At 46.6% G+C, this 15,080-nt stretch overlaps 1 long non-coding RNA gene across 1 annotated transcript in view; it reads left to right on the forward strand.

The window, feature by feature from the left end:
* Positions 1 to 11,927, forward strand: part of LOC145513609 (uncharacterized) — a 50,843-nt gene extending 38,916 nt beyond the window's left edge. The window contains exons 8-9 of the long non-coding RNA XR_014059580.1: positions 11,024 to 11,108; positions 11,858 to 11,927. This is a non-coding gene — a long non-coding RNA (uncharacterized LOC145513609). The remainder of the gene's footprint in view (positions 1 to 11,023; positions 11,109 to 11,857) is intronic.
* Positions 11,928 to 15,080: the final 3,153 nt, after the last annotated feature.

Raw genomic sequence — 15,080 nt, forward strand, 5'->3', positions numbered from 1 at the left:
ATGGTGAAGAGCTTGTCTTGAACCCTAACAGCGTCCCAAAGGTGTGTTGGAAATTGGAGGTAATGCTTTAGGGGTGTTTCTCATGCCACCCCAGGATGCACCCAGGGCTGTGTGAGGTTGTTGGCATCTTGGTGCCACGGTGCCCTCAGCCTCAACCCAAGAGAGGAGGTGGGTAATGGGACGATCATGAGCTCCTCTGAGGCTGCACACCCACCGAGTTGGCTCTTTGTGGGGGCGGAAAGGAATAGGCCAGTTGTAACACCAGCTGTCAGCACACAAACTGCTTAATTTCAAAATCACACCACAGACAGAATTAAAAACGTCACACTTGAGTTAAAGTGAGCGAAACAAAGAGAAGCATTTTCAACACAGAGCAGAGTGACCGTGTGTAGTGTGCTCTGTGGGACCCGGGAGCTCTGGAACAAAGTCTTTCCTTAGTGATGCCCGGGATGCCTAGTAAACACACAGGTAACCTGTAACCATGTGCCCATCCCCAGTTTAGAATAACCAATATCTGCTGGAAAATTTGACTCATTTGTCTCCCTGGCTGATCCGTCATGTAAAATTTGGCCAATTGTTGACTCACGGATGCTGCAAACCCACCTTTATTTTAACCATGTAGAAGATGTGAGAGGGTGGGGCGGAGAATTTGCTGATACCTGTGGTGCCTGCCTCCCTGGAGGGTGGAGGCGCTCCCCCCACCCCCCGCCCCGTCTGTAGGACTCAGCTCCTCCCACTGGTTGCGATGTTCAGCACACAGTTTCCAGCGGAATGGACTGGGACGCATTTAGACATTCTGTTGGACTCTTAGATATGTATTTAAAAGTAGAAACAGCTTCAAATGAAATGCAAACCAGCAGCTCAGGGTAGTGGCAGCCCGAGTATTTGGAACATGTCTGAAATACCTAATGGAAAGAAAGGCCTGAGTCACCGGTGGACTTGGAGGGTTTCATCAGCCTGTGGGATGTTGTCCTAGACTGGAATGAATCTCCCCAACTCTGGGCTCCTTTGAATACTTGACGCCCCTCCTAGAGCAGGTCCTTGCCCTTCTGCCATCTCCATGTTTATCCCACGGGCATTTGCAGGTGCCTAAGTGTTGTTCCTGGGGAGACCAGTAGTAAGACATGGTCCTTGGCTGTTTATTTCCACTCTGAGTATCTAGAGGGCAGAGGTAATGTCTTGTTTGCCTGTGTGTCCCCTGGGCAGAATTTAGCGCCTGGCACTATCTGTGGGCACCTGGAGAGCATGGAGTTGAAAGTGTCATAGGAATGCTGTCCTTTCCTCCTTCACTCTTTGCTTTGCTGCCATGTTGGGTTCAGCATCCACTCCTTCAGTCAATACATTTCTGGCTGCCTCTGTGTGCCCAGCACATTGCTGGATGCTGAGGTTGGGTCATGCAGTCAACTTGGGTGTGTGCGCTGGGCTGTCTTGGGGCTGCCCTCACCATGGGTAGAATTTCTGGCTGTGCTGTGACTGCCTCAGTGGCTTTGGGCTGCTAAGACCCCTGGATAGGGTAGGAAAGGTAGTGGGGAGGGAGACTTAGAACCCTGCCTGTCCCTGAAGGAGATAGTAGGCTTACACATTTTGGAGTAGGGGTCCCCAAGCTCTGGGCCATGGACGGGTACCAGTATGTGGCCTGTTAGAAACCAGGGTGCACAGCAGGAGGTGGGCATGGGTGAAACTGAAACCATGCCCACCTCCTAGGGACCGTGGAAAAATTGTCTTCCACGAAAATGGTCTCTGGTACCAAAAAGGTTGGGGACCTCTGTTTTTGGAGCACTTAGGAGATTCAGTGCATGTCCAGATTTACTAGTCCGGAGAACCTCTAATGGGTGAGCCAAATGCTCAGATTTTTAACAGTTTAGTTTTGGAGGAGGATTTGCAGGTGGACACAAGGTCCAAACAAGAGATCCAAGGGCTCATACCATGGTTGACACAAATTTCTAGCATGGTTCAGCCAGAGGTGGGTCCCTGCGGTGTCCACCCAGGGACCAATATAGACCACTAAGCTCACCCTCAATCTCCTCTTTCCCTTGACCTTCTCCCTGGGGAAGGATGGAAAGCTGCAGAAATAGGACATAGGGGCCCGGGGGTTGGGGGATGAGTGCCTCATGTTTGAGGGTTTATGGGGCTTTCAGCCTTCCCTGGGGGGATTTTCTGGAGTTGCCATAAGGCAATGCTCCAGCTTTGGCACAGGTCTTGCCTCTGGCCAGAGCAGGTCTTCACCCTGCTCCCCACCCAGTGCTGCCCCCCAGGCCTCTCTCTGCAGTCCTCCCAGCCATGTGGGCTCTGGGCTCCGCCTAAGCTCCCTCTTCCCTCCCCAGTGAGATGCTTCCAGGAATTCTCACCTTCCCCAAACCACGAGGGGAAGCCCCTCCTCGCCTCATTTGACTCGATCACACTGCTTCTTCCTCTCTGAAAACTCAAAACAGAGAAGTACACTGTGGAGGAAAACTTATTTTTTCTCTCTTCACTCTGGAAGCCAGCCTTGATCCGAATGTTCCTATAGCAACATTAATTCTCCAAGTTGCACCTACTGTATAATAAGTTATATATATAGAAGACCTACTGGGGTCCAAATACCCCATATGTGCAAGCGAATGAGTTAATGCTGCCGTGAGAATTAGCTATGTTCCGTTTCCTGATTTTCATGCTTTTAAAGTTGCAACCTGTGTTTGCTGGGGGGCTCTGGATGGAGGCTTGGGGGAGCAGTGGAGGTGGGTGCAATTCTGGCAGAGAACTGCCTCCACGGCAGATCGAAGGATGTCTGGAGAATTTTTGAGTCTCGAGATGGAAATAGACATGGGGATGCCAGTGTCCTGCCTAGTTACCACTGAACTTTTCCTCGAGCTCAGCTCTGGCTGTCTTGGCATCCATGGTTGTCTGATGGTGAAGCTGGGCAGTAGGTGTTCAGAGTGAGAGAAGAAACAGGTAAGACAGACAGACAGCACCCAGTATCTTTGCTGCTTGAGTCCTGGGGGTGGGGTTGATCCTAGGCCAAAGTTCTGCCCCACCTCTTTCCTTACAAGTTGGTGGAAAATACGGCATTGACTCTGGGAAAGGTTTGGATCCCCTGTGGGTCTCCCAGAGGTTGTTTGTATTGGCTAGGCTCTGTAGTGTTGGTAAGAAGCTAATAGCCATGATCTTGGTAAAGATGATGATGGTTTACATTGAAAGCCTTGTCACAGGCCAGGCTGGTACTCCGAAATTCTGTGCAATGTGTCTTTTACTCTTGCGACAAGATCTGTGCATCTCCCATTGTACAGATGGAAATATTGAAGCATAGATGCAGTTAGCCAGTAACACTGAAGCTGGAGGAAGAGCTCTCAAGCCTGTTACCAACAGCATGCTCTATACCTTGCTATGGCAGGTGCTGATGGGGGCCCTGCAGACCTGGTGACTCTTGGCCTGCTCTTGCCTCTTTTAAACCTTCCCTTGATTCCTTCACCTGGGACCTGGGAGCCCACAGTTTGCCTTTAATGCACAGGCTAACCCTGTAGTGGTGAGATTCCTTCCAGATGGATAGGATGCTCTGAGGTGGGTCGTGAGATGCGGGGAGGCCCAAGGACTCCTTGGCACATGTGCAGCTGACTGCCCCTCTGCTCCAAGATCCAGTGGACACGGGGACCTAGGCACTTCCGGTCTGGCAGTTCAGGTGTCCCTCATCATCTCTAGCCCTGCTTACCCTCAAGAGACTTTTATGCTGAGCTAGCCCGTGGCCTTGGTTTGGGCTTCAGGCCCCACTGGACCCCAGGCTAGGACTCAGAACACCACCAACCACCAGAGGGCGCCATCTTCAGTCCACTGGCTGCTCTCAGATGGGAGCTCAGGTGTGAATGTGGGATTTTAGAAGAATTACCTTAAAACCGGACAGTGAAGAGTCCAGCTCCTTTCTGACTGTTTCTTCTTGCATTTAGTGAGAGGCCTTTTCCTACTCTGCCTACAGCCAACGGATACCCTGAAGGGGTGTAAAACTCAATAGACACTCACGCAGATAAAAAAAACTCGTAAAAGTTCTTGGTTTGAAATCTTCTTTTATGGCCCTGGATGGGAAGTGTTCCTAGAAAGCTATTTTGGGAAATGAAATGGTCCATTTGTCCCCTTGTAAAGCTGAGCTGAGTCCTGGGGGGCCTTTGTGGTCCCGCCTCTGCCTCTGGCCCTCTGGCAGGATGCCCTTAGGAGGGATAGACAGCAGTGAGGAGCATGAAAGGCTGCTCGTTGGACTCCAGAGCCTGGGGTGGACACCCTGCATGAATTTGCATCCTCCCAGGGGCCATCCCCCAGCACTACTCCATGCTGCTCCCCACCCCCATCCCTGCTAAGAGGCACGGGGCAGTGAGATGCTTGCCAAGAAGTGTCCAATTTGGTGTAGATGGTGGGGGACCACAGTGGTACTGAGAAGAGACCCAGGTGGACAGGACATGGCTTAGCTCATGGTCTCATGGCCTGGTGGGAAAGCCTAGTAGGGGAATGGCAACTGGGGTGTGACCTCAAGCTCTCATATTTATTGTTTCCCCACCTTCTTCATCCTGACTGGACAGGATTCTTCTTGTGGAAGGGATGGCACAGCAGAGCACAGGGAAGTAAAAGCCCGTTCCTGATTTTCAGAGTTTAAACATGTATTGGTTCCTTTGGGCCATCATAACAAAGTATCACAGACTGAGGAGCTTTGTTGTTGTTTAGTCGCTAAGTCGTGTCCGACTCTTTGCAGCCTCGCGGACTGTAGCCCACCAGGCTCCTCTGTCCATGTGATTTCTCAGGCAAGAACACTGGAGTGGGTGGCCATTTCCTTCTCCAGGGGATCTTCCTGACTCAGGGATCGAACCCACGACTCCCGCACTGGCAGGCAGATTCTTTACCACTGAGCCACCGAAGAAGCCCTAAGGAGCGTAAACCACAGAAATTTATTTTCTCACAACTCTGGAGGCTGGAAGCCCAAGATGAAGGTGTCAGTAGGGTCAGCGTCTTCTGAGGCCTCTCTGCTTGGCTTGTGTGTGGTCATCTTCTCCCGTGTCCTCGCGTGGTCTTCCCTCAGTCTGTGTCTGTGTCCTAGTCGCTTCTTGTAAGGACACGAGTCATACTGGATTAAGGCCTACCCTAATGAGCTTATTTTAACTTAATTACCTCTTTAAAGGCCCTTTCTCTAACTATTTGGGCTTCCCCGGAGGCTCAGCTGGTAAAAGAATTCACCTGCAATGAGGGAGACCTGGGTTCGTTTCCTGGGTTTGGAAGATCCCCTGGAGAAGGGATTGGCTACCCACTCCAGTGTTCTGGCCTGGAAAATTCCATGGACTGTATAGTCCATGGGGTCGCAAAGAGTTGGACACGACTGAGCAACTTTCACTTCACTTCTCTAAATATTCACATTCTAAGGTTCTGGGGGTTACAGCTTCAACATATGAGTTTTGAAAGGTACAAAGAGCTTGATTGATGTAGCTTATTAAGAAAAAATATTGCAAACCCTCAATAGTAACTTATTTTTGCTATAATATTTATTATTAAAAATGATAAAATTTAATACTTATGTGGAGAAAAGGGAACCCTCATACACCACTGGTATAAATGTAAATTTATGCAGCCACTGTGGAAAATAATATGGATGTTTCTCAAAAAAAGTAAAAATATAACGACCATATGATCCAGCAATTCTGCCATTGGATATATATCTGAAAAATCCAAAAATACTAATTTGAGAAAAAACAAAAAATAATGAAAAACAACACTAATTTGAAAAGACACATGAACCCCAATGTTCATGGCAGCATTGCTTGCAATTGCTAAAATATGGAAACAACCTAAGTGTCTATCGACAGATGAATGATAAACAAAATGTATATATGCAATGGAATACTACTCTGCCATAAAAAAGAACAACATTTTGCTATTTGCAGAAACCTAGATGGACTTCGAAGGCATTGTTGTTGTTCAGTTGCTCAGTTGCGTCAGACTCTTTGTGACCCTATGAGTCTGCAGTGTGCCAGGCTTCCCTGTCCTTCACCATCTCCCAGAATTTTCTCAAACTCATGTCCACTGTGTTAGTGATGCTGTCTAACCATCTCGTCCTCTGTTGTCCCCTTCTCCTCTTTCCCTCAATCTCTCCCAGCATCAGGGTCTTTTCCAATGAGTCGGCTCGCACGTGGCCAAAGTATTGGAGCTTCAGCCTCAGCATCAGTCCCTTCAATAACTATTCAGGATTGATTTCCTTTAGGATTGACCGGTTTGATCTCCTTGCTGTCCAAGGGACTCTCAAGAGTCTTCTCCAATGCCACAGTTCAAAAGCATTATGCTAGGTGAAATAAGTCAGACAAAGAAAGACAGATACTACATGATGTCCCTTATATGTGTAAGTCTATAAATCACAGCTAGCGAATATAACAAAGAGGAAGCAGACTCACAGAGTAAACAAAATAATGGTTACCAGTGGGAAGAGCAGTATAGGGGTAGGGGAGTAAGAGGTATAAACTATTAGGTATAAAATAAGCACAAGGATATATTGTACAACAAGGGGGAATAAAGCAAATATTTTATAATAACTATAAATGGAATATAAAGTTAAAAATTATGAATCACTGTATTATATGCCTGTAATTTATATAATGTTATGCATCAATGATACTTCAATTAAAATATTTAATAACACATTGAATTCTTCCAATGTGTGAGGCATACTGTGCTAAGCATGTTCCCTACATAATTTCATTTAATCTTTATAACCACTCAAGGAGAAAGATAGTAATATTCTTGACTACAGATCTTACAAAAGTAGATTTAAACTCCTTGTGCTTATAGCTTTTAGACAACTCTAACACCAGGTCTCATTTACAAATTAAAAGCTAACAAAATTATAAAACCAATACATTTGAAAATAGAAACATTTTTTAATGGAAAAGATGATGTTGTTTTGTTGTAATGAATTCACAGCTTTTAACATGATTCTGGAACTGATGCATATGACCTAGGTTCTTTCCAGATTGTTAAGATTACGTATCTTGGGAGTAGGGTGGGGACATTGCTGATTCAATTCTTCCACCACTTTGTTTAACTTGAAGCATCATTGGTGACAGCATGGGAAATTCTTTCCTTGCCTCCTTCTTCCTTGACCTCCCTCATTCTTTGCTGAAGAACAAACGAAGAGAAGATAATTTCATAACAACACGTGAAAGTGAAGCTCGAAGAGCAGTCAAGTTTAACAAGAAAATGTCATTGATACAGTCTGATGGATCTGAGATATCTAAAATTTCAAAGCAATATAGAATTTGAAAGATTTGACCCTGCCCCTCCAGCATGGGATGTGAGTCTAGAGCAGGGGTCCCTAACCCCCAGGCCCAGGACAGCAGGAGGTGAGTGGCAGGTGAGTGAGTAAAACTTCATCTGCCATTGCCCATCACTCCCATTACCACCCGAACCATCCCTCCATTCCCCAGCCTCCCTACGCCCCATGGAAAAATTGTCTTCCACAAAACCAGTCCCGGATGCCAAAAAGTTTGGGGACCACTGATCTAGAGAGAAGGAGCAGGGATGAAAAGAGATGAAGAGGGTAGGAGAGAAGAGAGAGGAGCAGAGGGTGAAGACCCCAGATGTCCACTTGGGTGAACTCCGTAAGGATCAAGAGGTGACTCTGGAGAAAAGCATGGACGTGTAATGTGCTGTCTTCTGTACTCTTCTGATGGATCCCAGGTCAGTCTTTCAGGGCACACATCCTCTCCCCACTCTGAGGCTGGGGTAACACGGGGCTTATACTCCCACGAACAGAATCCTATAATTCCGTTTGGCCTTCCCTCAGCCCCCAGGCCCATTCACTCTGGCCACTGCTCTTTAGTCTTTGCTGATTTTTTTTTTAATTTATTTATTTTTGGCTGCACTGGGTCTTCGTTGCTTTGCGAGGGCTTTGTCTAGTTGTGGTGAGCAGGGGGTACTCTCTAGTTGTGATACATGGGCTTCTCATTGTGGGGGCTTTTCTTGGGGAGCATGGGCTGTAGAACACATGGGTTTTAGTAGTTATAGCATACAGGCTTAGTTGCCCCGCAACACGTGGGATCTCCCAGACCAGGGATTAAACTCGTGTTCCCTACATTGGCAGGCATATTCTTAACCACTAGACCACCAGAGAAGTCTTAGTCTTTGCTGATTTGAAGAGTGTGCTTTTTACCGCAACAATGGAAAACACAAACTTGGGATGGAAATCATATGATAGTTGATAGATGATCCAGAATATGTTTGTATTCATTGTTTTGTTAAAAATGGAAATATAGTTGATTTATTCTTACAATGTCATGTTAATTATTGCTATACAGCAAAGTGATTCAGATACACACACACGCGCGCGCGCACACACACACACACACACACACACACACACACACACACACACACACACACACACACACACACACACACACACACACACACACACACACACACACACACACACACACACACACACACACACACACACACACACACACACACACACACACACACACACACACACACGGGCTTCCCTGGTGGCTCAGATGGTACAGAATCTGCCTGACCTGGGTTTGATCCCTGGGTCAGGAAGATCGCTTGGAGAAGGAAATGGCAACCCACTCCAGTATTCTTGCCTGGAGAATCCCATGGACAGAGGAGCCTGATGGGCTATAGTCCATGAGTTCTCAGAGTTGAATACCACTGAGCAACTAAGCACGCATACATATATATATATATACATACATTCTTTCTTAAAATATTCTTTTCCATTATGGTTTGTTGTAGAATATTTTCATTGTGTCTTTTAGATGGATTTTCACTGATGTGAAAATACTTAAAAAAAAAAAAAAGAATAGAAAATTACCAGAAGGAGTTATGGACCCTTGAGAACATATCCATGGGTCTCAGTTTGAGAGTCTCACATGTTGCCTAAAGGAGGAGTATGATCATGAGAAAGTAGTGCCCCAAAGATAGAGGGAAAGGATTTTAAGTTTGTGGGGACATTCACTGACTGGGCAACTTCAGAATGGAGCCCTCAGCCCTCTGGGTCTTAGTTTTCTGAAAAACAGTGGTATTCACAAGTGGCAGCAGGGGCCAAATGTGACCACAGGACATATGTATGTGACCTCTGTCAGCTGGACTGGGCTGCATCCCTGGACGGTGTGGTGCGTGGAGGGGACCACCATTGTGTGGTGTCTGGGGTTGATCCTTCTGTCCCAAGGTCTGGGCATGGGGGGCAGCTGGTGGGGGCAGGGGTTCTGACTCCTGTTGGGGCACCTTCTGTGATGAAGTGTAGTGAAAGTTGCTCAGTCGTGTCCGACTCTTTGCGACCCCATGGACTATATAGTCCGTGGAAATCTCCAAGCCAGAATACTGGAGAGGGTAGCCATCCTCTTCTCCAGGGGATCTTCTCAACCCAGGGATCGAACCCAGGTCTCCCTCATTGCAGGCAGATTCTTTACTGTCTGAGCCACCAGGGAAGCCCTCTGTGATGAGGCGGAGATGAATGGAATGTACCCCGACTATGACATTTGACTCTAAAGGTGAGGATGTGAGTGATGGCTCCTGGAGAGGTTCACGCTGGGGGTAGGGGGCACAGGAACCCTGCATGGTGCTCAGGGACCCCAGAGCCCAGCCTTCTCTGCTAGGATAACTTGGGACAGAATCCCCCAACTAAACATGGGCCAAGGCCTGTCTTTAGGGCAGGGCGGGAGGAAGGCACTGGGGGCTTAGCGAGGCATCTCCCCTTGGAGGCCGTCTTTGGAGGCCCTGTGAGCAGGTACGCAGTCCCCTCCAGGACTTGGGCACGGGTGAGGGTAGTGAGTTCACAGCTGCATGGTCTGGGAGGGGCTCTTGGAGTTAAGTAAGGTGCCTGGAGTGGGCAGAGAACAAAGCAAGATGAGGCTGCAGAGATGAGCGAAGGGCAGAGTCAGGTTGGCTAATTGTGTCTTGCTGTCACAGTGGGCAGTGACCCACCTGGCATTCCATTCTTCCTAATGGGGGTGGGAGGGATGCAAGTCCCAGACTGCGAGCTTGCATGACCTCCTGTGGCGGGCACTGCTTTTCCCTCCATCTTCTGGAGCTCTGGTAGGCTCTACCTGCAGTTCCAACAAGGACCTGAAGGGGGTGTCCCACCTTGCATTATCACACTTAGTCCTCCAGCCTCGGAGGCTTTGCTGTCTCATCTGTCAGCAGGGCTATGTGCTGTGTGTGTGTGTTTGTCATGGGAATGTGCATGTGGGGGTGATGATGGAGAGTTGCAAAGACGGGAAAATGAAGCTGGGACAGAGCCCAGAGGAAAGGCCTGGACACAGATGCTCAGGTGCAATGGGAAATGCCTGCAGGCACCATGGGGTTAGTCCCCAAAGGAGCTAGGGTATGCCCTCCCCTTCTTGCATGAAGTCTCTGCTTCTTCCATGGCTGGGGCACAGTTTTTCCAGAGTGAAGTTGCTAGGTGTCTGTTTGTCCATCAGATCAGAGGCTGCAGGATGGACTCTTCCAGCCACCTGCTGCCCTCTTAATGAGAGGTGCACATGAGACCCAGCTCAGAATAGTTTCCGCCCCCGGAGCTGGCAGGGCCCCAGGTTAACTTGGTGACTCTGGGCCAGTACAACAAATTTACTGTTATTCCCGCTTGGTAATTAACACCCTTGCTGCCTGCTCCAGCAGCTGATGCAAGAGAGATTTAAGGGAATATTTTAATCTGAAATTTAGCGGTGGGGAGATAAGAGTGGCGTGGCGAGGCTGGGCTGCAATCGACATATTTATCGTCCGAGGCTGACCATCCAACGAGTGAGTTCTGCTCGTCAGTTCAGATGGATAGCTAATCACTCTCTGTGTTTATGATTTCAATTTCTGTCCTTCGTGGGGTTGTGGTGAATTAGCTTGGTGCCATTTTCTAAAATATCAAGCATTTTTATACATTAGGTATAGTGAATGGCAAATACTTGATGTAAAGTCTGCAGTTTTACTCCATAACCAGATTGTAAAATATGAACTGAATTAATCATAACTGCGAAGACTAATGGTACGTTTTCTCTTATTTTATCTTTAGTGCCTTTCAGATCATGTTTTAAAACCTTCCCCGTCTGGCGTTGGGAACGCAGCCGTGGCTTGGTGGTGGATAGCAAGAGGCAAAGGTCAGACCGGAGGCTGCACAAATATTGTGTGCTGGATTTATTGTTTTAATTAAGAGCGTGGCAGTTCATCATAAACTGTTTATGGCGTTTCTGCACAGTGCAGCATTTTGAAATCAGCTGTTTTAATGAAAACATAATGTCATATCTGTCAAAGTTCTAAATATTTTGAAAGTGAAATATGGAAACAAGAACTTTGATTCTAGGCTTACCGAGATTAGCTCATTGAATTGCTTTTAAATCCCTTAAGAGGGTCACATCATGGGGACCGTATGGTTTCATGTAGGTGACTGGAGGAAAAAAATTCTAGGAGGTTCTCAAGCTGGTTATTTAATAGTGAAAATACAAGTTGAAGGTTAATGTATCGAGAAACCAAACCATTACGGTTGGCGTTGGGGTTTTAGATTAAAGATGCAATAATGGGTGTGCAGAGCCTGGATGCCGAGCTGTTTGGGGAGGCCTAATTGTGCCGAGAGGGAGCCGGGAACCTCTCAGGGTAGGAGAGAAATGGAGGCGCCCTTGTCCTCCTTTTCCAGCCATGAAGCTTTGACATCACCATGTTTGCAACTAATTATTTATAATGACCTCAAAGATGATGAGGTTTCATGGACTTTTCAGGCTGAGCAGTTTGCAATCCTAGTAATTCCCTCTCATGGTCGCCGGGCATCTGTGTAGACATGTCAGCCATTCCTGGTTACATTTGTTAGGGAGTCGGATAAAATATTTGTCTAATCTGGAAATTGTATTTTTAGCTGTACTCTCATTGGAAACAGAAATTAAGCTTGTCATTAGATGCCGGGCCACAGGAGTTGACTGAACAGGGTAATGTATGTTATATTCTGTGCTATACTTGGTCAAGTTTCATATATATCGTATTCCACATTATTTTATTAACTTTAATATCTGCACTTCCTATTACCAGACATGCCCCTCATTCAAAGCACAGAGGCACAGTTCTCTAATCAGAAGTGACAGGCTATATACTTTCTCTCAGCCATTACTTGGTAGCCTAGAGCAAAGAACTCTGTTTCCTTGAAAATGTTTTGAATTGGGTTATTTTTATTGAAGTATTAAAGTAATTCTTCAGATTTTAGGCTATTATTTAAGTACTTTTGGGAGAATACAATAACCTCCGGATTCTATAGGCTTTGTTACTTTAACAATCCGAGCTGCTAAATGCATCTTTTTAATGCTGGTTATATAAGTGTCTCAGAACTCATCTGACCAACGGAGGCTAAGAGCATTCAGGTAATTATAGAAAATTAGTAGGCTAAATTAGTTTAGGAAAGTACAAAAGTATAATATCAACACTGCTTGCACAGTCTAGGCCTTGCTGGCCAGATTTTTCAGTGACAAATTGGCTTTTCTGATGATTTTATCTTTGTGTTTTGGTAATTTGGTTGAAATAACCAATTGGTTGGTTAAGAAAGCTGAAGTGGGCATGGGTTGGTGTAGTCTGAGAATGGATGGATGATTTCAACACGAATTCCAATCTGTAATGTTGGAGGAGGCGGCAGTGGCAAAGGTTAGACTGCCCTGCGAGTTTGATCAGGAGAAACCACGGCTGGATGGCCCCATTACCGGGGGCTTCTTGGGGGTCCCAGCTCAAGCCACAAGGAGATCTCATGAGCACCTGTCTGTAAGTGGCCACATTTTACCAACAGCGTTATAAAAAGAAGCATATTCCCACGTACTTCCTGAACCAACGTGCTCCTAACACCCACACGGGCAGAGTCTTACTGCACTTTGTGCCCCGTGCCCAGTGATGAGGGTGTCAACAGAGGTTTAGAAAAGGACTAGACCTCACTGAGCACTCAGTACTCACCAAGCCACCCGTCTTGGGCACATTGTCTTACTGAATCCTCCTTGTACTGCCCTCCTCTCTGGGCAGCAGAAGTCAAAAGAGAGGATCCCATCTGCTCAAGGCCAAGTGAGCAAAAGGCAGAGTTGAGACTGGAACTCAAGTCATTGTCAAGATTCTTCTACGCTGCCATGCCATCTCCACCGAACCTGATGAAGTCAAAGAGATTCCACTTCATCTTTTTCCTTTTGTCAAGTCTCAAGGTGGTTTTGTTTGCATTCCGTCATTTCTTATGTGACTCAGAGATGAGAAAGTGTCAAGAAGCTTTTAAGAAGAATAGTTTGCAATATATACCTAACTGCTGCTGCTGCTGCTGCTGCTGCTGCTGCTAAGTCGCTTCAGTCGTGTCCGACTCTGTGCGACCCCATAGACGGCAGCCCACCAGGCTCCGCCGTCCCTGGGATTCTCCAGGCAAGAATACTGGAGTGGGTTGCCATTTCCTTCTCCAGTGCATGAAAGGGAAAAGTGAAAGTGAAGTCGCTCAGTCGTGTCCGACTCTTAGCGACCCCATGGACTGTAGCCTACTAGGCTTCTCCGTCCATGGGATTTTCCAGGCAAGAGTACTGGAGTGGGGTGCCATTGCCTTCTCCGATATACCTAACTACAACCCAAGAAAATCAGTATTAGACCACTGGAAAAACACCTGGACCCACAAGCCTCCAATATACTCATTAGAATTAACTTTCCAGTGTGGGAAAATTGACACGATTAACTCTGCACTAAATGTAAATCCGAGAACCTGCTAGATATCCTGGGACATATTTGGAATTCATTATAAACCCCACGAAACTCTAGCCCATAATCTAGGCATTCTACTGTGGGATCAAGCACGTGAAACAGAAAACTTCTGACACTTGGTAGGATTGTGCAAACAAAAAATAGGGAAGTAGGGACTTCCCTGGTGGTCCATTGGTTAAGACTCCATGCTTCCAATGCAGAGGGTGTGTGTTTTAATCCCTGATTCGGGAACTAGATCCCATATGCCAAGCAGCACAGTCAAAAATAAATAAAGTCCAGATTTAATCAATTGAAAAAAAGAAAGAAGTGTAGAAAATAGGGAAGTGTATATCCTTGGCCGAGATGTTAATGCAGATATGACAATGAAAGGTATTAAAAGCAAAAGTGGCTTTAAAAGCAACCAGCTAGACATCAGATAGAACTGGTTGGGTATCACCATTTGGTGACCACTCTGGATGTCACTGTTCTAGCCATCGAACCGGGGCATGTCCCAACATGCTGAAATGCTGCGGTTGTTACTTCTGCTAACCTACATGTGTGCACTAATCGAGGGAGGTTTACAAATGCATAAAGCCTTAGATCTTTATAGTAGCCTGTTAGGTTGGCACTGGTTACTGTCATTTTACAGATGACGAAATTACCTTTCTTTGACCACTTAGCCCAAGGAATCCAGTTAAAGCACAGTTGAGTTGGAGACAAAGGGAGAAAACAGTTTTTAAGGAAAGTGTTTGAAATGTCCTTTATTATGTGTCCTGCTTGGACACTGTCTTCCTTCTGCCATGATTGGCTCTCTGTGGCATGGTTTATCACCCCTGGCAGAGATGGGGGGTGTTCACCAAACATGCTCTCCTCTTCTCCCAAATTTCCCAGCTCCCTTGTGAGTACAGAGAGTATGCATTATTCTGGTCAAAGAGCTGCTGCCAGGGGAAAGCATTGAAGCCCCTTTGTATGGCTACCCATGGCTCACTTCCTTTGCTCATCAAGGCCTCTGTTAAAATGTAGGAGCCACAGGATCAATACAGCCTGGACCACTGAGTCCCATGGAATGTAGACATCTGTCCTACGAGTCTCCCAGAAGTTCACTGTGTTTTGTGAAAGCGAGAAAGTAACAAGGTTAATTTAAGCTAGTGAGCTTTGGGGGCTGTTTGTTACAGCACCACAAGCTTGTGCTGTCCTTGCTTACACAACTCTCTAAGCATTGATTTTGACAACTTATCCCCTCTTCCCAAGGCCCAGAAGTGGGGGCTCCTCTTCCTCCTCTTTCCATCTGGTTGGCTTTTGCTCAGGGATGACTGACTTTTCACGAAGCCATTTGTGATCTTTGTATTAGGAACGCAGTATAAAAATGAATTGTGTTGTTTGTGTAGATGTCACCA

Source organism: Giraffa tippelskirchi, chromosome 7 (assembly GCF_054371585.1).
Source record: "Giraffa tippelskirchi isolate mGirTip1 chromosome 7, T2T-mGirTip1v1.2.pri, whole genome shotgun sequence".
NCBI lineage: Eukaryota > Metazoa > Chordata > Mammalia > Artiodactyla > Giraffidae > Giraffa > Giraffa tippelskirchi.